The sequence below is a fragment of the Myotis yumanensis genome, unplaced genomic scaffold (genome assembly GCF_028538775.1).
Source record: "Myotis yumanensis isolate MYYU_CA2020_CCGP unplaced genomic scaffold, mMyoYum1.0.hap1 SCAF_15, whole genome shotgun sequence".
Taxonomy (NCBI): domain Eukaryota; kingdom Metazoa; phylum Chordata; class Mammalia; order Chiroptera; family Vespertilionidae; genus Myotis; species Myotis yumanensis.
The window spans coordinates 41012699-41037058 of record NW_027223766.1 but is presented as its reverse complement, the minus strand read 5'-3'; the positions used below and the strand labels follow the sequence as shown (position 1 = coordinate 41037058).

The 24360-nt window shown below is 45.8% G+C and overlaps 1 protein-coding gene across 2 annotated transcripts in view; it reads right to left on the bottom strand.

Annotated features, from left to right (window-relative positions):
* The window catches only part of NCALD (neurocalcin delta), a 316714-nt gene extending 297395 nt beyond the window's left edge, over positions 1-19319 (bottom strand). Inside the window, exon 1 of one of the 2 annotated variants that reach the window (XM_070392674.1) lies at positions 19304-19319. The gene's annotated coding sequence lies outside the window, so the exon portion shown is untranslated. The remainder of the gene's footprint in view (positions 1-19303) is intronic. The other variant, XM_070392671.1, reaches the window with a different exon arrangement.
* Positions 19320-24360: the final 5041 nt, after the last annotated feature.

The window sequence follows — 24360 nt, the reverse complement described above, 5'->3', positions numbered from 1 at the left end:
TAACGTGTGCAACCCCAGCCACAGTAACAGGCCTGGGACCCAATCAAAGCCAGTGGCCACAGCCAGTCACTGTGAGCAATACTAGCATAGAGGCTCCCTCTTTCTGGCTGGATTTAAAACCCAGACTATGTAAGGCCTGGAGCTCTTACAGCCACCCTAACATAAAATGGGACCTAAACATGGTGACAACTGCAGAAAGCAAACTGAGAAACGTGGGAGAGAAATCAAGTCCTGGTCATGAGGCCGGAGTCCTGCATTCAGCCACACTTCAGGTATGGCTGAACTAAGGAGTTATCACAGCCAAAATAATGTTCCTTTTTTTTTAACTTGACATAGTTTGACAGTTGCAACAGAACTGAGTCCTAATTAAAATAAATATCTCCTGGAAAAAAATATCACAAAGATTAAATGAGATCTGCATGTACATACATATTGCACACCTGATCAATGGAAGCTACTAATGGTGATAATTTATTGTCGTGGGAGAAATTTCCTGGCTTCTTCTAGGGATCACTTTCAACTCACCTGCTCTGTCCTGGAATTTAATCTTCATGGATACTCTCTATCACAGTGACATAGATATGATGATGAGGACAAAGCTTGTCTGCCACCACTTCCTAACCCACACCCTGACAGACATAACTAATTGACCACAGCACTCCTTCCTACTGAGTCTTGGATTCACATTCAACCCAGCTCTCCAGGCAGCCACTACCAATCCATCAAAGATGACATGCAAAATGAAACCAATTGTCTCAGCTCCAGGACGGCAGATGGCAGTTTTTCTAGAAAGAACTAGGCAGGGTTTGACACATGGTCTCTATCACATATTCTTCTTCGTGTTTTGATTTGTTTATAGCCCTTTAAACATGTAAAACACATTTTTGCTCTCTCAGGTGGATACAACTCCCTGCCCTGGAGCCTTGACCAGACTCGGAGGCTTTCCCATAGCACCGGGCACTGGTTTATCTCCCTCTGTAGGGCTCCTGAGCGCCCAGTAACGGAGCGCTAGGAAATGCTGCCTCAGTCAGGGGTGCCCCCACAGAGAACACACTGAACTGCCCAAAAACTAACAGAGGACTTTGAGGATGGGGGAGTTCCTGTTCTCCTTGTACCAATGCCAGGGCAAGCTGAAGTCCACACTCCGGGGGAAGCCACAACCCAAGGAAGAGCACAAAGCCCATGCACATGGTGACCTTCACCTCTACCTCCAGACCAAATCCACTGAACCAACTCCCCTCACAGACCTGGACCCCCAGCCCCCGCCACCAAATCTGAGATGCCTGACCTTTTTATGAGGGAAGGAAAGAGCTCAGATCACTACATTTCCCCACTGTTAGTCTGACCCCTTACACTTCAAAAAATACCTCTGAAATGGTTCCAAGATAGTATGTCACATGTCTTTTGACTCCTTAATATTGCCCGGTTTTTATTGTGGAGCAGTAGATGTAAAGATTGCCTTAGTCCTCCCCTCTGTTATTCTCCATGTTTGTTTCTGCCTTTAGGGAAAAGAACTGAAATTTGCCTGACTGGTGTTCATTTATTCATTCAACAAACATTTACCGACATTCACAAGCCATCTCTCAAGGCACTTAGATGGGAAAGACTGACACTCGATGATGATGTGAGAGGCGCGTGCAGGGTGACGTGCCAGCATGAAGCAGGGGCAGCTGGGGGAGGGCTGCCGAGAGCTCTGCGGGGAGGCAGTGTCCCTGGAGTCCAGCAGGAAGAATGCGTAGGAGCTGACCACACAAGGAAGGGTGGGAGGGTGACGGGTGCTGAGACTCGGTAGCTTGGACCAAGGCTACCACGGGGAGGCGTGGGAGATGAGGCTGGTGAGGAGACAGGGTGGGGCCATGAAATCCCATGGAGTCCGAACACTATCCTGAAAGCCACAGAAAACCTCTGAAGGACGTTAAGCAGAATGGCAGGCTTAGATTTTTATTTTCAAAACAAGTGTTCTAGTTGCAGCTTAGCGACTAGGCAAGGAGCCCAGTGTGAAAGCAGTTGGAGCAATTCAGGCAAGAGGTTACGAGGTCATGAACCAAACTGGTGACAACAACAAAAAAAGAGCTCACATGTGAGCAGCACTTAATAATGACAAAGCACTGTGAGAAGTGCTTTCTGCACATTAACTCCTTTTGTCTTTATATCCGCCTCATGCCACAGGTCAGGAAACAGAAAGGTAAGGTAAGGAGCCAGGGTCTGGGAGCTATTCGTGTCCCAACTCAAAGCCAGCAGTCTGGCTGCAGTCCCCTCCCCTCAGCCCACTCCCCTGGCACATGCCTAAGCGTATTTAGGACGGGGCCCTGAGTGGCTGGAATGAGGGAGACTCCAGGCAACTTCCAGGTGTCTGTCATGGGTACCTGAACATTTGGGTTTCAGCTTCCTGAAGAAGCCCTTCCCCAAGTCTGCACTGAGCTCCCCATGGTGTCCCCCCTACACCCATACTCCCGCCTTCAGACCACACCCCCTTCTCCCCTGCAATCCTTGCACCTTGCATTTCACCCTAAAACACAGGCATCCTTCTGTTGGAGTGAAAAACACAGCATCGCCCTGTGATGGTCTGAGGAACCCCATCAGAGAACCCTGCTCTTGGCACTCTAGCTCTTTAAGTCTGTTATTTTCAAATCAGACAGAACCGGGAAAACTCTGAGCAAGCTGGTGTGGTTTCCTCCTCCGCGAGCAAGACCCTGGCGGCCCTGCTCCTGTGTTTCACACTGTTGTCCCATGAACAATGTGTCCCACCCTTCGAGGCCAGCGGTGCACACACTGGGCCCGCCTGGCCTGCAGCCTCGGGCAGACCCGCGGGAAGAACATGTTCCTGGAGGGAGATCTCTGGACAGCCAACTGGCTTTCTTTCTCCACCATGCAAGTTACAGCGAGCATCTGCAGCAAGAAACTTGTGTATTTCCTGCGGGCAGGGAGACCTCCTGCCCCTCCCGGCCGATACAACCCCCTTTGCACATCCTGCCTCTCTGAAGCTAAAAATAAATCGGTCTGCGCTGAAAACTACTCAGACACTTCTCCCCAGCACACCCCTTCCCGCGTCCCCGAGGGCCCGAGACGCAAATCCTTCAGGTCCCGAGTCCAAAACACAGACCACTGCCTCCTCGGTGTTCAACTCGCGCCTTTCGCTCGCTCCCGAAGTCCCCTTCCCAGGCCTCCACCCCTCGCACACGCCTTCTGGGGCGGCTCAGGGCCGACGACGAAGGTCCCGGAAGGAAGCAGCGAGTGTCCTCGACCTCGACCCCAACCCGCGTCCGGGAGGGATGCTCCAGAAGGCACCCCCTCCCCCGCCGGCCACCAGGCGCACGAACGCCCCCTTCCGACCCAGCGCGCCCCCATCCTGCCTGCCCCGCGCGCCTCTGCGCGCCCCTCGCCAAAGTTGCTCTCTCCCTTTCTGCCATCCACCTTCAGGGTCTCGGGTTTTGTTTTCTTTTCTCTCAAAAGCATTGACAGGGCGAACTGAATCAGGGCCGGGCTGCGGGGACAGGTCCCCAGGACTGCGCGCTCTTCGTGCCCACCCGTGCGCCCGCCCGCCGCGCCCCGAGTGCGCCCGTCCCCGCCGCAGCCGCTCCCGGCGCCACCGCCCCCCAACCTCCCCGCATACCCGCCCCGGCTGCAACCCTGACCCGCTCCGGCTCCGGAGAAGCGGAGAAGCGGAGGGCAGGCGCTGCGACTCACCGCCCTGGCTGCTCCTGGCGTCTGTGTCGCCGCTGGCGAGGCGGCGGCAGAGGCGGCGGCAGCGGCAGCGCCTTCCCTCCGCCCGCCCCCCTGGACAGCACCGACGCCTGCCGCGCCCCCTCCCCAGCTCCCTCCTCCCCACTGCGGACCCGCAGGTAGCCTCCCCCAAGGCACTGGGAAGCCAAGCTGAATTGTGGGGTTTGCAGGTGCAGTCGGTGCCCCCTCCGTGCCCCGGTGCTGCCTCCGGGTTGTACCCCCTGTCCTAGCCCACCGCCTAGGTTTCTGGCTAGCTGCACTGGCACTTTCCCAGGGGTGTCACGTGGTGGGGAGGTCAGATTCAACCCACAGCACCTTCTTCTAGGCCTCAATGGGGGGGGGGGGGGGGGGGGGGGGCTGTAGTCCCTGCTGGTTGCAGTGAAGTTCAAGGGGGCCTTGGAAGGACATGCTCCCAAGTGCCAGTGTTTTCTTTAGTCAGAGCCTCGTGAGCCTTCTAGGGATGGCTTAACGAAAACTTGGGAGCAGGACATCTGAGGAGGCCGGTGTCCACTCCAGGATGTCACCAATCTTCCATCTCGAAGTAACTGTCAATTCATTCAACCAATACTGATTGAGTGGCTGCCAGCACATGTTTTTGTCTTGCTGTGTCCGCCACTCATGACCTGTCAAAAAGCCACTGTAACTTCTTGTGTTTGTCAGCCCCAGCGACATTTCCAGAACCCACAGCAGGTCTCAGCAGCAACTTGGACTCATTGATTTAAAAATTTGCTGGGCAGCCGATCTGTTTCTCTATCATCAATGTCTCTCTCTCTCTCTCTCTCTCTCTCTCTCTCTCTCTCTCTCCCTCTCTCTCTCTCAAAACCAATAAAAGCATTTTTTAAAAAGTTTGCAGGTTAAAAGTAACAAAAAGTCACCATGTAAAGCGGTAAAGTCACCAAAACCTGTCCCATGTTTGCTATAATGATTACAAAATCTTTTACTATGCCTAGTAATAGAAATGACAGTTACAGGTAGGCCCAAACAGCTGCCAGCTCCGATTGGACAATCGAGTAAAAGGTTCACCCTCCTCTTCAGTTCTGCCTTCAATTTCTGAATCATTTACTCCTTCGGGCAATATTTGAAAAATAAAGTTGTCCGAGAGGCCAGTAAACCACTATTGGATACTAAAACTTGTGTATGGATCCCATACGTACACACTGGAACCACCTAGGGAGCTGGCTTTTTGTTTTGTTTTGTTTTGTTTTTAATGCGAGGCCTGGGCCTCACCCCCAGAGATTCTGATTTAACCGGTCAAGGGTGCAGCCTTGCCTGGGATGTTTTTCCTTGGGCCCCAGGAGATTCTGATGTACAGCCAGGGTTGGAAACTGGGAATTAGCCAATCACCAAACAGAGCCTGAGGCAATGGGAGACAGAAGAAGGAAGTTTTGAGGCTAGGAAAGGTCTGAGCAGGTGTTGCCAACTCCAATGTCCCTAAGGGATTAAGAGGCCGTAACAAAGAAGTGACTGAGGCTGGGTGTCCAGGGGCAAACTGGGAAGGGCTTCATGCCGTAAGGAGGACAGGCTCATGTTTCCACACGGGAAATGCAGTCCAGTGCGGGCCACCAAGTTGGGTGTTTCTTGTTTTTTCATTTGGTTTTGGTTTTGGTTTTTCTTTTTCAGAGAAGCCAGAAATCCACATTTAAAATGTGAACTCTTCTCATTTTAAAGTATGAGTAACTAATTTTTTTTAATGTTTCAGTGCTCTATGGGCTAAGAAAGGTTGGTGGGCCGTAAGGAGCCCCAGATCAGGAGCTGGTCAGCTGGTCTGGACAGTGTAGGGCTGGGGTGGCCTACCAGCACTGCAGGAAGAAGCTGGTGGGTCAGAGGCAGGAGTGGGAAGGTGGCAGTGTCTCTGAGTGATTTCAAAACCCATTTTCTTTATTTTTTAATTTTGCTTCAATGATCTCTGCTGTTTATATTTAAGAAAAGCTTGACATATAATTTATATAGCATAAAGCTCATCCACTTAGCACTCATTCCCTTCTTTCTCCCAACCTCAGCCCTTAGCATCCACTAATCTACTGTCTATGTCTCTAGAATTGCCTACTCTGGACATTTCATTAAATGAAGTCTTCATACAATATGAAGTCTCTTGTGACTGGCTTCTTTAACTTAGCATAATGTTTTCACGGTTCATCCATGCCAGCAGTACTTCCTTTTTATGAACAAATAATATCCATTGTGAATAGTATGGTATGGACCTTCAGGTGTTAAATTTCTATGTGGAAGTATTTTTTATTCCTCTTGAGTGTCTATCTAGGAGTAGAATGGCTGGGCCACAGGGTAACTCTATGTTTAACATCTTGAGAAATAGCCACGCTGTTCTCCAAAGGAGCTGCACCTTTTTGCGTTCTCACCAGCAGTGTGTGAGGGTTCCAGTTTCTCCACATCCTCACACTTGTTATTCTTTTCAGTTATTCCATCCTAGTATGAAGTACTATCTCCTTGTGGTTTTGATTTGCATTTTCCTAGTGGCTAAGGATGTTAATCAGCTTTTCATGTGTTTATCTTCTTAGAGAAAAGTCTTTTCAGACCCTTGGTCCATTTTTTAACTATGTTATTTGTCTTTTTATTAGTCTTCTTATTATTCGGGTATAAGAGTTCTTTAAATATTCTGAATACAGTCCCTTATCAGATATATAATTTGCAAATATTTCCTCCTGTGGGTTGTCTTTTCATTTTCTTGGTAGTATCCTTTGAAGAACAAAAGCTTCCATTTTAATGAAGCACCAATTATCTATGTGTTCTTCTGTTGCTTGTACTTTTGGTGTTGTATCTACAAAGCTTTGCCTAATTCGAGGTCACAGCGATTTATACCTGAATATTGGACCCTACTTTTTAAAATCCTCCTTAACTGTGTGATAGTAGAAATGGGGAACACCAAGACAACTGGCCTTAGGCTTGTAGTCAGAGTCTCAGGTCTGATTTACCCGGACAGCTCTCTCTCCACAGCATTTGGTCAACTTGGGGCACTGAACCTCAAGTTTTTGTCAAGGAAGCTGAGTGTATAAATTTTGGAGTAGCTAGGCCAACGATAGCATGTATTTATTCATCCACTCCACAAATATTCCCTGAGGGCTTCCTATGGGCTTGAAACTGTTCTGTGTTCTCAGGATAGAGCACTAAAGAAGACAGACAAGATCCACGCTCTGGTGAGGCTTCCCGTTCAATGAGGGGGCGGCAAGAGATGGAGAGCAAGATGCATAAAGAATAAATGCTGCATCGAAAATGTACATGCATGCTGGGACAGCCAGGGAAGGGCCAGGGAGAGGAAACACTGTGCAAGGCTCTAATTTGGAGGGGAAATTGCATAGCTTGTTCTGGAAACACAAGGAAATCTAATGTGGTTGGAGCTTCGTGGGTGTGGGTGGCTAAACTCCCTAGAAAGTAGAGCCGGAGCAAAAGGTTGGGTGCTGAGAGCTTGTCGGGAAGTGAAACCCCAGGGAAGACCTGAGAGAAAAGAGGGGTGAGCCAGGAGAAGAGGTGGAGCCTCTGTAAGGAGGTGTGTGACAGCGCCTTGTCCGTAGCGTCTGCAGGAAGCGCCAGGGGTTTACATGCGGCAGTCTGGAGGCCTCAGCTGGAGAAGGATCCAAGGAAAAGTGCCGAGTCCTGGTCTTCAGAGAAGCAGTGTCATACTTCTGAAGCCCCCAACATCTGTCGGAGGTGATGGGAAAGGGCACTGGTGTGGTGGGAAGAGGAAACGTTTATTTGCAGGCTCCTTCCACCCATTGGTCAATGTTCACTTATCAGCACTCCTGGGCCGCATGTGAGTGGGCACCACGCAGGTGCCTGGGAAGGACGAGGGAAGTCCCAAGGTGGAAGGCAAAAGGCACGTGGTGGGAGGTGAGGCAACTTGAAAGACTGGGAGCAGCGGTCACAGTGAGCTCCTAGTCTGAGATGGTGTGACACCAGGAGCAGCAGCCTGGCTCCGGGACCACAAACCACTGCTAGATTTTTCTAGTAAACTGGTGCTGTGTCGTCAGTACAGTGGGCAAGGGGGAGAGTGCGATGTGGTCAGAGAACGGCAGGGCCGGACCATGAGTCGCTTTGCAAGTCAGGATAAAGAACACAGCACCTATTTTAATTTGGAATTTATTCTCAGAACACAAGGTCATGGAAGGCTCTTTATACATTTATGTACAACAAAATTTTCTCTTTAAGGGAACAGCTCTGCAAATTTTGATACATGCCTATTTGTGTAACCATCACCACCATCAAGATCCAAAACAGTGCCATCGCTCCAACAATGCTGCTGCCCCTTGTAGTCAAGCCCTCCCCTGTACCCCAACCCTGGCAGCCACTGATGTGCTCTTTGCCTCCATAGTTTGGACTTTTCAAGATTATCTTACCAATGGGATCGTACAGTGTGTAGTCTTTCAAGTCTGGCTTCTTTCACTTAGCGTAATGCAAGTACGATTCATCTGTGCGGTTGAGTGCATCATTGATTTATTCCTTTTCATGGTATGAATGTATCCCAGGTTGTTGATCCATTCACCAGTTGAAGGGAACTTAGGTTATTTCTGTTTGGAGGCAATTATGAATGGAGCTACTGTAACTTTGTGTGAATAGTGTTATCATTTCACTTGGGTAAACAGATAGGACTGGGATTGCTGGGTCCCACAGAAAGTGTATGTTTACCTACATAAGAAACTGCCATTATGTTGTACACCTGAAACTAATATAATGTCATACGTCAATTATGCCTCAATAAAAAAAAAATACAACTAAATAATAAAAAAATAAATAAACCGCCAAACTGCTTTGAAATTGCATTCCTGGCAGCAACATCTGGACATTCCAGTTGTTCTGCATCCATTTCAGGACTTGACACCTCCAGGTTTTTGTTGTTTTGTTTTTAGTCACATTAAATAGTGGTTAATGGTTTCAATTTGCATTTCCCTATTAACTAATGATGTTGAGCATCCTTTCATTTGTTTATTTGCCACTTATTTAATTCCATTGAAATGTCTTCTCAAAATGTTTCCTATTTTTTAATTAGCTCATTTGCTTGCTTATTAATGAGTTTAAGTGTCTTTTGTGTATGTTGGATACAAATCCTTTGTCAGTTATGTGACTTGCAACTCTTTTTCTCCCAATATGCACCGTCTTTTTTTAAAATATATTTTTATTGATTTCAGAGAGGAATGGACAGAGAGATAGAAACATCAACAATGAGAAAGAATCATTGATCAGCTGCTCCCTGCATGCCCCACACTGGGGATTGAGCCTGCAACATGGGCATGCACCCTGACCGGGAATCAAACGTGAACTCCTGGTTCATAGGTTGACGCTCAACCACTGAACCACGCCGGCCGGGCAACGCATGCCATGTCTTTTTATTCTTTTATCATGGTCTTTCACAAAGCAAAAGTTTAAATTTGATGAAATCTAATTCACACATTTTTAATGTATCATCCTTATGGTGTTATATCTCTTTACCTAATCCCATGTCACAAATCTTTTCTCTTAAAAGTTTTATAGTTTTACATTTATACTTAGGTCTCTGATCCATTTTGAGTTAATTTTTGCATAAGGAACCAGGTATAGATCAAGGTTCACCTTTTTGCTTATGGATATCCAATTGTTCCAACGCCCTTTATTGAAAAGACTGTTTTTTCTCCATTTAATCATCTTGCAATCAGTTGACCCTATTGGTGTGGATTTATTTCTAGACTCACTATTCCGTTCTAATTATCTATGTGCCTGTCCTTTTGTCAGTACCACTGTCTTGATTATGGTAGGTTTCTAACAAGTCTTGAAATCAGGTGGTGCACGTTCCCTAACTTTGGTCTTTTTTTTTTTTTTTTTTCCAAAATTGTCTTGGTTATTCTAGTTCCTTTGCCTTTCCGCATATACTTTAGAATATTTTGTCAATATCTACAAAAGTTCTATTGATATTATGATTGTGATTGCATTGAAGCTATAGACCAATTTGAGGATAATTAGCCGCTTAACAATGTTCAGTTTTATAATCCATGAAATATTTATAATCCATAAATACCTCTATTTAAGTCTTCTTTGATTTCTTTCATCAGTGTGTTGTAGTTCTGAACATAAAGATGCTACACATTTTTATTAGTTTTATAACTATGTATTTCTTTTCCTGTTCTATTAACATGTTCACATGTAAATTTCAACTGTTTACAACTTGTACATAAACATATGATTTGATTTCTTTTTTTGGTATATTGATCTTGCCTTCTGTAGCCTTGATAAATTCACTTAGTTCTAGAAACTTTTTTTGTAGATTCCTTGGGATTTTCTTTGAAGACAATCATGGCATTGGTGAACAGAGAGAGTTATATTCCTTCTTTTGCCTTTTATTTCTTTTACTTGTCTTATTGCACTTGATAGACCTTCCAGTTCTATGTTGAATGGAAGTGGCAAGAGTCCTTGCCTTGTTCCCAATCTTAGGGGGAAAGTATTCAGTCTGAATAGGTGGTATTTGGGGTTGTCTTCCTTGGAAGAAGAAAGGGGTGTGTCCTCCATGTCTTTTAAATCTATATTTTTTAAAATCATCCACCACATACTCTATAAGTGATTCCAATGTCCAGATAGATTGATAAGATCTGTGGGTCTGTAAGATCTCTTTGCTCCCTAATGGCTCTTAAATTCAACAAGTTCTTTTACTCAACAAATATTTACTCGGTGTTCTTATATGTCAGTCACAGTTTTAAGCCCTCTATATACAGAAAGTGAAGTTCGGTACGTGCCCTCACTAATCTTAAGGTCTAATGGGGGAGACTCACACATAAGCCTGTGTTATAGTGAAGTGTAAATGCCTACTGAAGGCATGTACTTGCTTTACTCACTCTTAATTTCCTAGATTTTTGAAGAAGGGATGAATGTCCTACTGAATTCTAACTGAAGCCACGGTGCCTTAGATCCTCACAACCACCTAAAGGCAATCTTTTCTGGATTTTGCCCAACAAAGGAGTCTTTCTCTTGGTTATGGAGCCTCAGAATTTGTGGACTCCCTTTGAGATAATTTGAGCCTGTCATGTTAATTAGGACTTTTTAATTTCGCCTCAGATCTCTTTTTTCCTCTTCACCTTACAAGCTCTAAAGAAGGTCTTATTTCGGCCTGGTGTGGCTCGGTTGGTTGAGCATCATCCCATGCACCAACAGGTCATCAGTTTCACTCCTGGTCAGGGCACATGCCCCAATTTCGGGCTCAATGTTTTTCTCTCTCTCCCTCTCCATTCCTCTCTCCCTAAAAAATCACTTTTTAAAAAACATATTTTTTTAAAAGGGTCTTATTTCTTTTAAATGCCTCTTGTTTCATCTCCAATCAGCAGTGATCATATCTTCACACTCGACATTTAGATCGTGTTTTTCCTCCTACATGTACATCTAATAATAAAGCTTCATTTAATTTTAACTCATGCCCACTAGCTGAGGATAAATTGACAAACCCCAAGAAAATCACAACACCACTGGGGTGGGGGAGATTTTTACTAAAATGGACTATCCCCTGCTGCTAACACAGCACTATTTCATCTCTGAAGCACATATGTAAAGAAGGAGACCAATAACATTTGACAGTGGTGGCTGAGTGACCCATTATTTTCTAAATGTTTGTATTAAGAGTGATTTTCCAAAATTAATAATTTTCATCAACTGATACATTTAACCATAATAATTTTGTTTAATCTGAAAGGGTTTTGTAGAAGACAAATGGTAGGGCATCCCAAAGTTTGAAGAAAATGTTATGGGAGAAAGTTATGCAATTCAGAAAACTTTGTCCATTAACTTTTGTTTTTCTTATGGTTAGGGAAGGACTCATTTTTCACTATTAATGTAACACACTTCAACCCGGTCATTTATTGGGAAGCCTCTTCTGTGCCAGGCATGAGGAGGTTACAAAGACATAGCAGCTAGTTCCCCTACGCAGGGAACTCTTGAATAGAGGAAAGACACACATAAACAGACGGTGGCATTGCAATGTGGGCTGAGCCCTGGGCAGAGAACAGGCTTCTGTGGAGTTCAGAAGAGGGGTCTCTAATCCTGACCCAAGGTGAGCAAGCTTATTGAAATTCTACAATAAAACCGGCGAACATTCACTGAGCGTTTGCTCCGTGCTGGGCACTCTTTTAAGCACATGGCACAAATTTAGCACATTTAATCTTCACCAAAAGCCCATGAGAGAAGTACTACTATTACCCCATTATAAAGCAAGGTTTTCAATAAGATGAATGTTTGCCCACGGCCACACAGCTCTGCAGGTGCTGGGTGGGAATCCAGAGGAAGGTTATTAAAAATGGTCCCTCAGAGATGCCCCACCCTAATCCCAAAACCCATGACTACGTTACCCTATATGGCAAAGAAGAATTAAAATTGCAGAGAGATGTAAGATTGTTAATCTATTGGCTTTCAATAAGGAGATTATTTTAGGTTATCCAGGCAGGCCAAGGCAATCACAGGCATGCTTAGGAGTAGAAGAGGGAGGCAGAAGGAGAGACAGAAAGATGTTAGCCACAGAAAATTAGAGGCATGCCGCACTGGGGGCGTGAAGGTGAAGGAAGGGGTCCCACAGTCAAGGAATGCGGGCGGCCTCTAGAAGCTGGAAAGACAAGGAAACAGACTTTCCCGTAGGGCCTCCGGAAAGCAACACCGCCCTGCCAGCACCTTGATTTCAGCCCATGGCAGACTTCTGACTCCAGAGCAGGAGATGATAAATGTGTGTTGTTTTAAGCCAGTTGGTGGTAATTTGTTACAGCAGCCCTAGGACATGAATACAAGGCCAGGTCTTTCTCATTTCAGAGCTCAATTCCTTAACTCCAGGAGTCGTGTTTTTAAATGTTTTCATTGTTTTGAGAGAGAGAGGAATGGAAAAGGAGGGAGAAAAACATTGATGAGAGAGAAACATTGATTTTGCACACCCCAATTAGGGATCAAGCCCACAACCCAGGCATGTGCACTGATCGGGAATCAAACTTCTTGGTGTACCGGATGACGCCCCACCAACTGAGCCACACTGGCCAGGGCCTCTTTCTCAGTTTTAACACAGAAAAATATAAGCCGGTATTGTTGCATGTATTGTTGCATATACAGTTTGGAATATCTGGCCCCGAATTCCTCACCTTATTTTTATCTACTATGAAAGGCAGCAGCAGCCCTTCACCCCTCACGCATCTCCACGAGGCCCTCCTGTACTTTCTCCCTACCCCCTTGGCATTTCTCAGAGCATCCATAATTCGTCTGGAAACCAGAAGGATTCATGACATACCGATGTTCTTCTACAACATTGCCAAAAATGGCAAAGGGAACAATAAGTACCGAGCCGTGACCAGAAAGGAGCAATATTTTCATCAGACACAGTCACTGATCCCCATCAGCCAGGCTATCACTGCTGCACCCATCGCACCCACCCCAGCAGCTTTGTGTAGGATGAATACAGCCTAAACACCCTTGAATGAAGGAAGAAAATAGCTTCTCTCCCTGCATATTCAGGTGTCTGCCTTGCCAGAACTCCCCAAAAAATGAGTCTGAAGAGGGTACGGGAGACCATGTTTGCTGGTCCGCTGTTGGCTGCAGAGCTGCTGAGACCCCGAGAGCAAGTGCAGAGGGGGGCTCTCTCTCGCCTGCTTCCCCAGCTCCAGCTGCTGATCATGTGATCATCTTCACAGATCATCTCACAGCCTTCAGCTCTGGTCTCCTGTCATGGAGCGCCCACAAAGAAGCTCAATTAACTAGAAAGAGCCTTCTAACAGGCAGCCAACCCTGAGGTCATCCTGCTGGCGCTGGAGTCTTCAGAGCTGACGGTTACATAGTCAGGAATTTTGTGATCCCATTGAAAGTGGTTACACCACAGAAATGGATAAATGCTACAAATCAGGTCTCGCCACCTGCTTCCTGCCCCCGCAGCTGGCCCCCTGAGCCCCCGCTGGGTCACACTGCCGGGTGCACTCTGAGACACTGCCTTTTCCCTGGCCTTTGAGAGCCAGCACCACACCTGAGGCTGCCGTTCAGCTTGTAGGCCATGAGGACCGAAAGGAAAACACAGTTAACAACGAAGAAATATACACCTCCCAAGCTCAAGTGCCGGCTCCTCAGCAGTTCTTTAAATCCCCGGGACAGCGAGAGTTCCATTACTGAACACCTATGACGTGATGGAGACAAGCACCTACTGGGTCGCATTGTAGGGCAGAGGCTCACGCTGGGTTCAGAGGAAAGAGGATGTTCGGTTAAAATTAGAAAAGTCTTCATGAAGGAGTTAGCTGGGCCTCTATCCCTTGTTCTATCAATCATTACTGAGCCCCTCCAACGTGCAAACCCTCATTCGAGGTCCTGTGGGGACACAAAGGTGAATCGGAATGTGGACTCTCTCGTTAGAACAGCTGGCAGCGTGGAGGGGTTTCCCAGCAGGACCCTGGGCACCTGAGCTCAGTCACAGCTGTGCCAAGCTTGTCTTCCTCGTTCCCTGCTGCCACCCCACCTTTACTCTTAGGGCCGCTGAAGGCCAAAAAGGGTGAGGAACTATGAGTTTATTAGGTCATCTGGATACCAGAGGGGCTGAGCCCCCAAATGGCGCCAGCCTCCAAAGGCAGGGAGTCGGAGGTTTTTAAAGGACTCTAGGCGGGCTTTTTCTGGGCGGAGAATTCGCTGTGCAGGTCTGGATTCTGGGAAACTCCGGAGGGGAGAGAGAATGGTCTTAGCAAGTGGAATGTGGTCTCAGCAAGTGGAATGTCCGTTGTGAAGGGGCCTAAGGCCAGTTCCCAGGGGAGGGGGGATCGATTCAATTATTTGATCAGACCTAACATTTACTTTTCTGCCTCTTGGCACCTGTTTCCTTGTCTTCTGTTCGCTGTTCCCCAGACTTTGGACCTCTTATCCCAAGTCCAGGTGTGCCCTGCCCCATCTCCCTCCCCACCAGGATCCTTCTCTTCCTATAGCGCCCGCCCCTCAGACAGGCCTGCATCACACCTACTAGTAATGTAGCCCCATACACAGATGCACCCAGAGGTCCAAGTGCTCTTATCACATCATCCACTTTTCTTCTTTCATGGCGGCTATCATTACCTGTACTTAGGTCATTTATTTGTTTACTTTCTCATTGTCTGTTCTGCCACTGCCACCGGCCACGAGAAAAGCTCTCTAAAGGGCAGGAACCTCACATGTCTCATTCACCACCATATTCCTAATCCCTATCCCCTGTGCCTGTGCATCCAACAACAAATGTTTAATTAAGCAACACGAACATAAATTAAGTGCAACTATTAGACCTCAGAGGAAGGATTGGCTACATCCAACTGGAAAGATCAGAAAAGACTTTATAGGAGAGGTACGTTTTGAGCAGCAGCTTGAAGGGTGGGCGGGATCCGGGAGGCGAAAGGTACAGAGTAACAGCGTGCAGGAGTGAGGGAGGGAGTGGGAACAGCAGAGAAAGCAATAACACGGTTGCGCCCAGAAGATCGGACAGGTAGCCATCACTATCCATTCAATCATCTACTCAGAACCTATGATTTTGGAAAGAGAAACATTTTGTAGTTTTTCTTTTCTTGAGGCAATGATTTCAAAATTGAGCGGTATAATCCCCTTCCCACACAGCCCGGCTGGTGGGGGGGGTGGGGGGGGGGGAGTGTTAATTTAGGCTTACCGTCTCCACCTCTCTCACCTCCCAAGCCCCCACCCCCAGTCAACCAGATCAACTCGGCTTTCATCTATTTTATCTGCCTGTAGTTTTTGTTGTTTTGTTTTGTTTTTTTAAATATATTTCTTTATTGATTTCAGAGAAGAAGGGAGAGAGAGACAGAAACATCAATGATGAGAGAGAACCATTGATTGGCTGCCTCCTGCACACCCCCACTAGGGATTGAGCCCGCAACCCAGGCATGTGCCCTTGGCCGGAATTTGAACCTGGGACCCTTCAGTCCGCAGGCTGACTGACGCTCTATCCATTGAGCCAAGCCAGCTAGGGCTGTTGTTTTGTTTTGTTTTGAAATATATTTTTATTGATTTCAGAGAGGAAGGAAAGGGAAAGAGAGATAGAAACATCAATGATGAGAATCATTGATTGGCAGCCTCCTGCATGTGCCCCACTGGGGATCAGCCCGTAACCTGGCCATGTGCCCTGATGAGGAATCTAACGGTGACCTCCTGGTTCATAGGTTGACGCTCAACCACTGAGCCACCACAGCTGGGCTCTGCTTGTGTTTTTAAGTAAGATTTTATTTGGGAAAATTATCCCATCTTTCTTTCTTTGTCTTTTCTACATGACAATTAGACTATTTACTTATGTACCTTTTGTTTTTGTTTCCAATTCTCATGGGAAAATATGCAACTTTCTTCTTCTTAAATAAAATTTACTTTCAGAGATTTGGATACTTATACCATATGCAGATTTTTCAGTGTAAATATTCATGCTTTTAAGAAGATAATATTTTAAAATATAGATTTTCTCTTCTTTCCTATAGATTCTATGAGCCATATATAGAGATGTTTGCAAAGTATGTGTAGAATTGTGTTGAAAGACACAACTGTATCATGGACATGTTTAAGGAAATGGAGGAAATGCATTTAAATATCTAGATAGAAAAAATTGCCTTCTGGGTACGGGGACAGTGTGCTAAATTTGAAGAGTGACCTGAAATAAATGGAGTAGCTTCAAAGTATTCTGAACTCCCTGAACCTGACCCCAATGCCCCCTTCTCTCTGGTTCTCCAGTGAGCTGACAGCAGCCCTGCCTTGGCTCACTTTCCTATAACGTTTTTGAGAAGGGCTTCTACCTTAGCCTTCCTTGTTTCTCTGTCCGCAGCTTTAATCAATGTCCTCTCAAAATCACCTGGGCATGTAATGTGAACTCTTTCCTGCATGAAGTCAAGAACCCACACACGACAGGCTGGCCTGAGGCAGCTCCCTGTCCAGTAACAAAACAACTCGATTAAGAAACAGGCAAAAGATTTCAACAGGCATTTTACCAAAGAGGATATATAAATGGTTAATATGCTCAAGAGAAGATGCTTAATATCATTACTCATCAGGGAAATGAAAAAAAAGATAATTATTAACATTCAAAGTGCGCTTATCAACTCTGACATTTATGTTGCATTCTGCTCCTGACATCCTGCTAGTAATTGTTTCCAACTCAAAAGGAGAATCAATGATTCTTACCCTGTGACTCAAATAACAATGTCTTCATAGATTACATCTTATATTTCCATTTAAAAACACCCCCTTGGAGGGAAGGGGGGGCGGGAAGTAATTAACCAAGAACCTTGTATGCATATATATGCATGGCCCATGGCCACAGACAATGGGGCGGTGAGGGCCTGGGGAGGAGGTGGGGTGGGGGTGGGGGCGGGCTGGAGAGGGTCAATGGGGGAAGAAGGGGGGACATACTTTCAACAATAAAGAATTATTTTTTTTAAGAATTATTAAAAAATAAAATAAATAAAAAGACACCCCTACATAAGCCTTTATCTGCCATGGCCTGGTCAAGAAACATTTCACTTCATTCTTGACTGGTATCAAGAGCTTTTCCATCCAAAAAGATTCAGCATACTGCTATTGATCAATCCTTACCTGGCATTATCTGCCACAGCAAATTCCAAAGTAATAAAACTGTATGATGGTAAGTCTCACCCATCTAAGAGCCCACTGATTTCAAAACATTCTTAACAAGATAATTTGGAGGTCAGCTACAATGGGATTTGGTGAATAGTTTTCATATCTTGGTGAAAAGTTACGGAAGGAAAACTGGTGATCTGACATAGAGATACAAATTTAGGGTTAAAGGTCATGGTATTTCCAAGATTCTCTTGTCCCATCAGGCTGCACACTCTCTACCGCTGGTGCTGCCTCTCGTATTCGAATGCCTTGGTTTCTGTTTCCAGTTCACTAAGATGTGCAGCAGGGAATTCCTGCCCCTCAAACCCATGCACCCCATCACCCAGAAGCAGCTGGCTTAATAGAATGGTGGCATGGCCTGCTCCCATTTCTTTAAGGGGGAAAACCATAACATTTCTGAGTTCTTCCTTCTTCCTGCTGTGCTGCTGAAAATGAGAACTGATGAGAGAAGGGAGGGTCCATGCCTTTCTTTGTCTGTGGGTTGCTCTTTGAACAAATCCCCACACGTTTTCTCTGGACTGAAGAGAGATGGTACAAAGTGCAAGAAGCCGTGGCGGGGTGGCGAGATGGAATGCAGGCAAAATCCTTCCCTGGACCCTAATAGTACGTGTTTACATGGTCCATTTAAACAAAAACATGTTTAGCTCCCTCCAGCCAGTCAAAATGAGATCTAGGGGCAAACCGCCAAATCCATCTTCCAGTCTCAAGTTTCTTTCAAATCGATTCTGTCCTTAATCTGCCAATATTAACATTCACTGCCATTCGCATAAAGTGTGAGGATCTGGGGGAAGATGTTCAGAACATGACACAAGATAATATGTGAAACTGACTGTGAATTATCGAAGGTGAGTCATGGTTCTGTTTGCTCTGCTAAAGCACACTCAGAAATTGTTCGTGGAGATGGACACTAACAGCAGAGGTAAGCTATGAGGGCCTTCTCTCCTAGCCCCCAGTTCTCCAGGAAAATGAGCCTGAGGCTAGAATGAAGGTAGGGATGATTGTATCTGAGAGGCGCAAGCCCAGGAGGAGGCGAGGGGCGAAGAAAAGCAGAAGTGAGACAAAGAAAGATGTACAGCGATGCCAGGTGAGTCATGACTGTGCTGGCTCGTCCTTTACACTGAGTCACAGAGATGTAGCTGGTTACTCAGCAGGTTCATCTGGGGCTGTGGGACTTTTCTTGGAAGGGCTGCACCGAGGACCTGCACCTCGGGAAGGTCTATAGACGGAAGAAAGGAAAGGAAATTCACCTGCCCAGCTCCCTTCCCTCTCCCACTTCCTATTCAAGTTTACACGTGGAGAGCAGATGGACTGCCCTGCACTGCCAGGCTGTGTCCTCCACCCCCTGGTGGCACAGGGAACACCAGACTCCACAGCTGCAGGATGGCATTCCATCCAGGTCTGGAAGTAAAAAGAGTGACTGGGTGCAGATGAGTTCTGTGTGTGTGTGTGTGTGGAGGGGGGCGGTGGTGGTGGTGGCGGTGGGCGGGGGGAGGGGTCCATGAAGCCCTAAGACTTCACCTTGGGGAGCCCTGCAACGACCCTCACTACCTCCCATTGAGATGCGGCCCTGATCAAAGCTGCACAAGGGCAGTCCTAGTAGGAAGTGCGATAAATAAGCACTAAATAAATACTATAGAAACACGCACAAGACATTTGGCACTCAATTAGGCTCCATGGAGGATACAAACAAGTTTGTAACTCAGTCCTGGGCCTCAGAATTTCCCGACAGAGAACCTAAGAAGAGGCAGCTGCACAGAGGAGGGGCCCCAGAGCATGAGCCGACTCACTGCACCTCCTTGGCCAAGGGTTGATGTGTTTGTCATCTACGGCTGCTCAACACCAACACTTAGCACCTTAAATCAATGCACATTTATCATCTTGCCGTTTCTGTGGCTCAGAAATCCATTCACGGGCCCTCTCCTTCCGGACTTTTACAAGGCTGCAATCAGCCAGGGATGGGGGTCTCACCTGAAGGCTTAGCTAGGGAGGATCCTCTTCCAAATTCACTTACCTGGTGGTTGGCAAGATTCAGTCCCCTGAGGGCTGTTGGGCTGAGGGTCCCGTTCAGTTGGCTGGATGGCCTGAAGTTACCCCTCCGTTCCTTGCCACTTGGGCCTCTCCAATATGGCAGCTTGCTCATCAAAGTCAGCGAGTCTGCAAGCAAGACAGAAGTCATGACACGCTGTAACCTGTCACAGAAAGGACGTGCCATTACTTCTGCTGTATTCTATTGGCTAGAAGCAAGTCACTATGTCCAGCCCCTCACTCAAGGGGAGAGGATTACATAGGGTATGAAAATCAGGGAGGGGGACCATTGAGGGCCATCTTAGAAGTCAGCCTACCATAGTTGGACTGCACACCTGCAAGACAGGACCTGCAGTAGAGGCCCTTCAGAGAATGACTATTGTGGGGGAGCCAGCTGGGAATGCCTGAATGGAGAGATCTCACTTGATAGCTAGAAAGGCCCAAAGATTTGGAAATTAACAATACACTTGTAAATAGCCCATGGGGGGAAAAAATCGCAAGAAAAATTAGAAAATATTGTAAACAGAATGATAATGAGAATACACCACACAAAAATGTGTGGGCTGCAACTAAAGCCATAATGAAAGAAAACCTTAAATGTTTATATAAAAGAATAAGAAGGTGTAAAATCAATGGCATAACTTGAAACCTGAAGGATAGAAAAAGATAGGCAAATTGAACTAAGATAAGTAGGAAGATGAACAGAATAAAGGTACAACAGAAAATCAACGAAATAGAAAAACAGACTATACAGAATGTTAATAAAACCAAAAATCGATGCTTTGAAGACAATACAGAAAATTAATAAAAACCAACAATGAATTCTTTGAAGAGATCGTAACTGATAAACCTCTAGTCTACCTAATCCAAAGGAAAACAGAGAAAACACAAATTAGCAGCATCAGGGTTGAAAGAGAGGCTATCACTCCAGAAAACACAACATTAAAAGCACATTAAGGAAATAATATCAGTCACTTCACGCCAACAAATTCGATAGCTTCCATAAAATGGGTAAATTCCTTGACAATCTCAACTTATCAAGTAAAGGATTTGCTACAAGACAGGCGCTTCCTTGGTGCCTGTTTGGCACAAGATCTGGAACTGGGAAGGGAAAGTTACCAGAAATGCTCAGGGGAGCTCTTCAGAACAAAAGGAAATGACACCATATGGCAGGATCTACAGGAAAACACGGGAGCACCAAAAACGGTAGCGTATGGATGAATATGAAAACTTTTTCTTCTCTTAATTTATGTGAAAGCCACTTGACTATTTAGAGAAAAAATCATAACACAGTATTGTTAGGCTTAAAATGTATATAGCTATTACATTATTCCATTTGTAAGAAATTTCCAGAAGAGGCAAATCCATAAAGACAAAAAGTAAATAAGTGGTTGCTAAGGGGCTGGGGAGAGGGGAATGGAGTGTGACTCCTGGTGGACACAAGGTTTCCTTTTAAAGTAATAACACTGATTAGAGAGTGGTGGGTGCACAGCTTTCAAAATATAATTTTTAAAAAACCACCAAATTGCATATTTTTAAAGGGTGAATATTATGGCATGTGAATTGTATCTCAAAAATGTATATGGATGTAATATATATGGTAAAAATAGCAAAGAGAATGAAGAAATGCAACTGTCCTATTACCAAGTTTCTACATCTTTCTTGAAGTAATTCAATATAAAGTCTAAAAATATAGTGATAAATGAAGATGCATAGTGTAATCCCTAGAGCAACCAATAAAAATTTAAAAAAGGAGTTGTAGCTTAAAATCCAAAGCAAAAAGCTCTGCTTCCAATCATGATGGAGTAAGAAGGACAGGCCTCAACCTTCCTTGGTCAGAGACTGAAGAAAATGTATGAAACAACTGTTTTCGGAACTTGGACGACAGGTAGCACAGGACCGTGATCCATGAGAGAACAGGAAAAACAACCGGGCTCTCTACTCAGCCCAGCTTTTTGCCCGGAGGTCACAGGTGAAGATAGGGGGCGTCACGCAGAGCCTGCTGGCCTCACGGAAATAAAGACATGGAGATAAGCATTTGGGGAGATCAAGGCAGCTGAAAATTGTGGGCCAAAGATCTGGCCTCGGGGGAGCTATGGAGACAAGACCCACAACAGTCATATGCGTCTACTTGAGTCTTCGATGCATGCTGGGTTAGGCACGTATAGAGTGAAATTTCACAAGGTGGGGCAAAAAGAAATGGCCAGAAAGTTGTACATAGAATTCCCAAGAGTTCACATGGTGGAAAGACAAGCGCTCTGAGCAGCGAGGGTGGAGTGTTCTCAGTGATCACCCAGGGAATTCCCAAACACAATAAAATATGATCTCAACTACAGCACCTTCCTTAATAGGAAAACCCTACTCGGGCAGCAAAATAATTCATATCAGCACAAATAGTTTCCACCTTAGTATCTCTCATACATTGCTGCTGGCACTGCAAAATGGGACTGTCTTTGGAAAGACAGTTTGGGTTTTTTTGTTATTGTTGTTGCTGTTTTTTATAAAACAAAACATACTTTTATCATACTTGGTGTTTAACCAACGGAGTTGAAACATGCGTACAAAAACCTGAAGCTGGAACAGCCAGCCACGTCTCTGGGGTGCAGACCTGCTGGCTGGCAGTTGGGGGCATCAGAAAAGTCACTTTATTTTTTTTAAAAATATATTTCATTGATTTTTTTACAGAGAGGAAGGGAGAGGGATAGAGAGTTAGAAACGCTGATGAGAGAAACATCGATCAGCTGCCTCCTGCACACTCCCTACTGGGGATGTGCCCGCAACCAAGGTACATGCCTCTGGCCAGAATCAAACCCGGGACCCTTGAGTCCACAGGCTGACGCTCTATCCACTGAGCAATACCGGCCAGGGTCAGAAAAGTCACTTTAAAATATACATCCTGCCCTGGCCGGTTTGGCTCAGTGGATGGAGCGTCAGCCTGCAGACTGAGGGGTCCCGGGTTCGATTCTGGTCAAGGGCATGTGCCTTGGTTGCGGGCACATCCCCAGTGGGGAGTGTGCAGGAGGCAGCTGATTGGTGTTTCTCTCTCATCGATGTTTCTAGCTCTCTATCCCTCTCCCTTCCTCTCTGGAAAAAAATCAATAAAATATATTTTAAAAATATATATATACATCCTTTCCTAGTTCTTTGAACTTTGAACCATGTACACGTATTAACTACTCAATCATTTTTTAAAAATACGTTTAAAATAAAAAGTTGTACGCAGCCTTTGCAGGACTGCGGGGTTTGGTAAGACAGAAAAGAAAGTTATCCCAGCTGCTAATGAAATCGATTGTACGAAGAAAGAGGCAGAAATGGGAACCTCCCTGGTGTTTCTGAAGCAATGCAAATAGACCATTTAGGTCTGAGGATGGCTTTGGGCCGGCACAACAGGATGGGATGACGATTGGGACAAGGCTGCAAGGGGCTGGTGGACTGGACTTTATCCAGGAGCCAGAGCAGAACCAGGAGAAAGATCCTGGCTGGGAAAGGATGAGATAAAAGGAAAGGGCCCTGGGGAAAGGTAAAGCAAGCTGCAGTGTGGGTTTAACCTCCAAGTCGCGAGTGGGCAGCTGCCTAGGGGTTGGCAGATTGAGAATCTCGCAGGAAATAACCAGGAGGACAGAGAACAGGAAACAGTGAGGGCAGCAGAGCCTGAGGCAGCCCTGGATAGAGGAGGAGGTAAAACATGGTAGACACATCCTATATAATAAAAGCCTAATAGGCAGAGAGTCCAGAGGGAGACTCAGAGGGAAGGACGGCATGATTTCTCATCGGAGTCGCTGGCTTTGAAACCTGGCCATGCCTCAGATTCACCTGTAGAACTTTTTTAAAAATATAGAATTTTTTATAGCTCCATCCTAAATCTTCTAAATTAGAAGTGGAGGGGTGGGAGAGGCAGTAGAAATACAGATATTTGTACCATCTCCTCCACTAGCCCCACGTTCAGACTACTGGCATCTCCCACCTGAAATATGGCAGGGGCGGTCTCCCTCCATCCCTTGTCTGGTAATCTGTGCTCTTCCACAGGACAGCCAGAGGGATCCTTTCAAAACCAAAGCCAGATCTGTCACTCATCTGCTCAGAACTTCCAATGCCCTCCTATCTCACTCAATGGAAGACCCTAAACCAGCGGTTCTCAATCTGTGGGTCGCGACCCCTTTGGGGGTCGAACGACCCTTTCACCGGGGTCACCTAAGACCATTGGAAAACACATATATAATTACATATTGTTTTCGTGATTAATCACTATGCTTTAATTATGTTCAATTTGTAACAATGAAATTGGGGGTCACCACAACATGAGGAACTGTATTAAAGGGTCACAGCATTAGGAAGGTTGAGAACCACTGCCCTAAACCCTTTCAATGGCCTGTAGGTCCCTCCTAATCCATACCAGCCTCCAGCTTCCTGCTCTGATCTCCCAAGCATCCCTTTGCCCCAACTTTTTCATCTTCATTTGCTGGCCTTATTGTTGTTTCTTAAAGAAGGAAAAAATATGCCCCTCCCTCAGAACCTTTGCACCTTCGATTCCATCTGCATAGTGGCTCTTTGTCCCCATGTCCACATGCCTTCTTCTCTCGCTTCCTCAAGGCCTCTGCTCACATGGCACCTTAGCGAACAGGTCTTCTCTGACCCCCTGTCTAAAATAACATGTCTCCACCCCCATCACCTCTGGAACCCTCACTCTGCTTTATTTGTCTTCATAGCACCTGGGACCATCTGACATAGTATACGTTTATGTGTTTATCACTTAATCTCCCCATGCTCAATGTAACCCTCATGTGAGCCAAAACTTGGTTTTGTTCATTATTTTATCTCCATGTCTAATGTACAGGTTAGTACTAGTACATGGTAGAGACATCCTATATAATAAAAGCCTAATATGCTAAGTGTCCAATTGACTGGTTGGCCATTCAACCAATCAAAGAGTAATATGCTAATGATATGCTAAGACTGCTCAACCACTAGCTATGATGTGCACTGACCACCAGGGGGCAGATGCTCTGACCGGTAGATTAGCTTACTGTTGGGGTCCGGCCTATC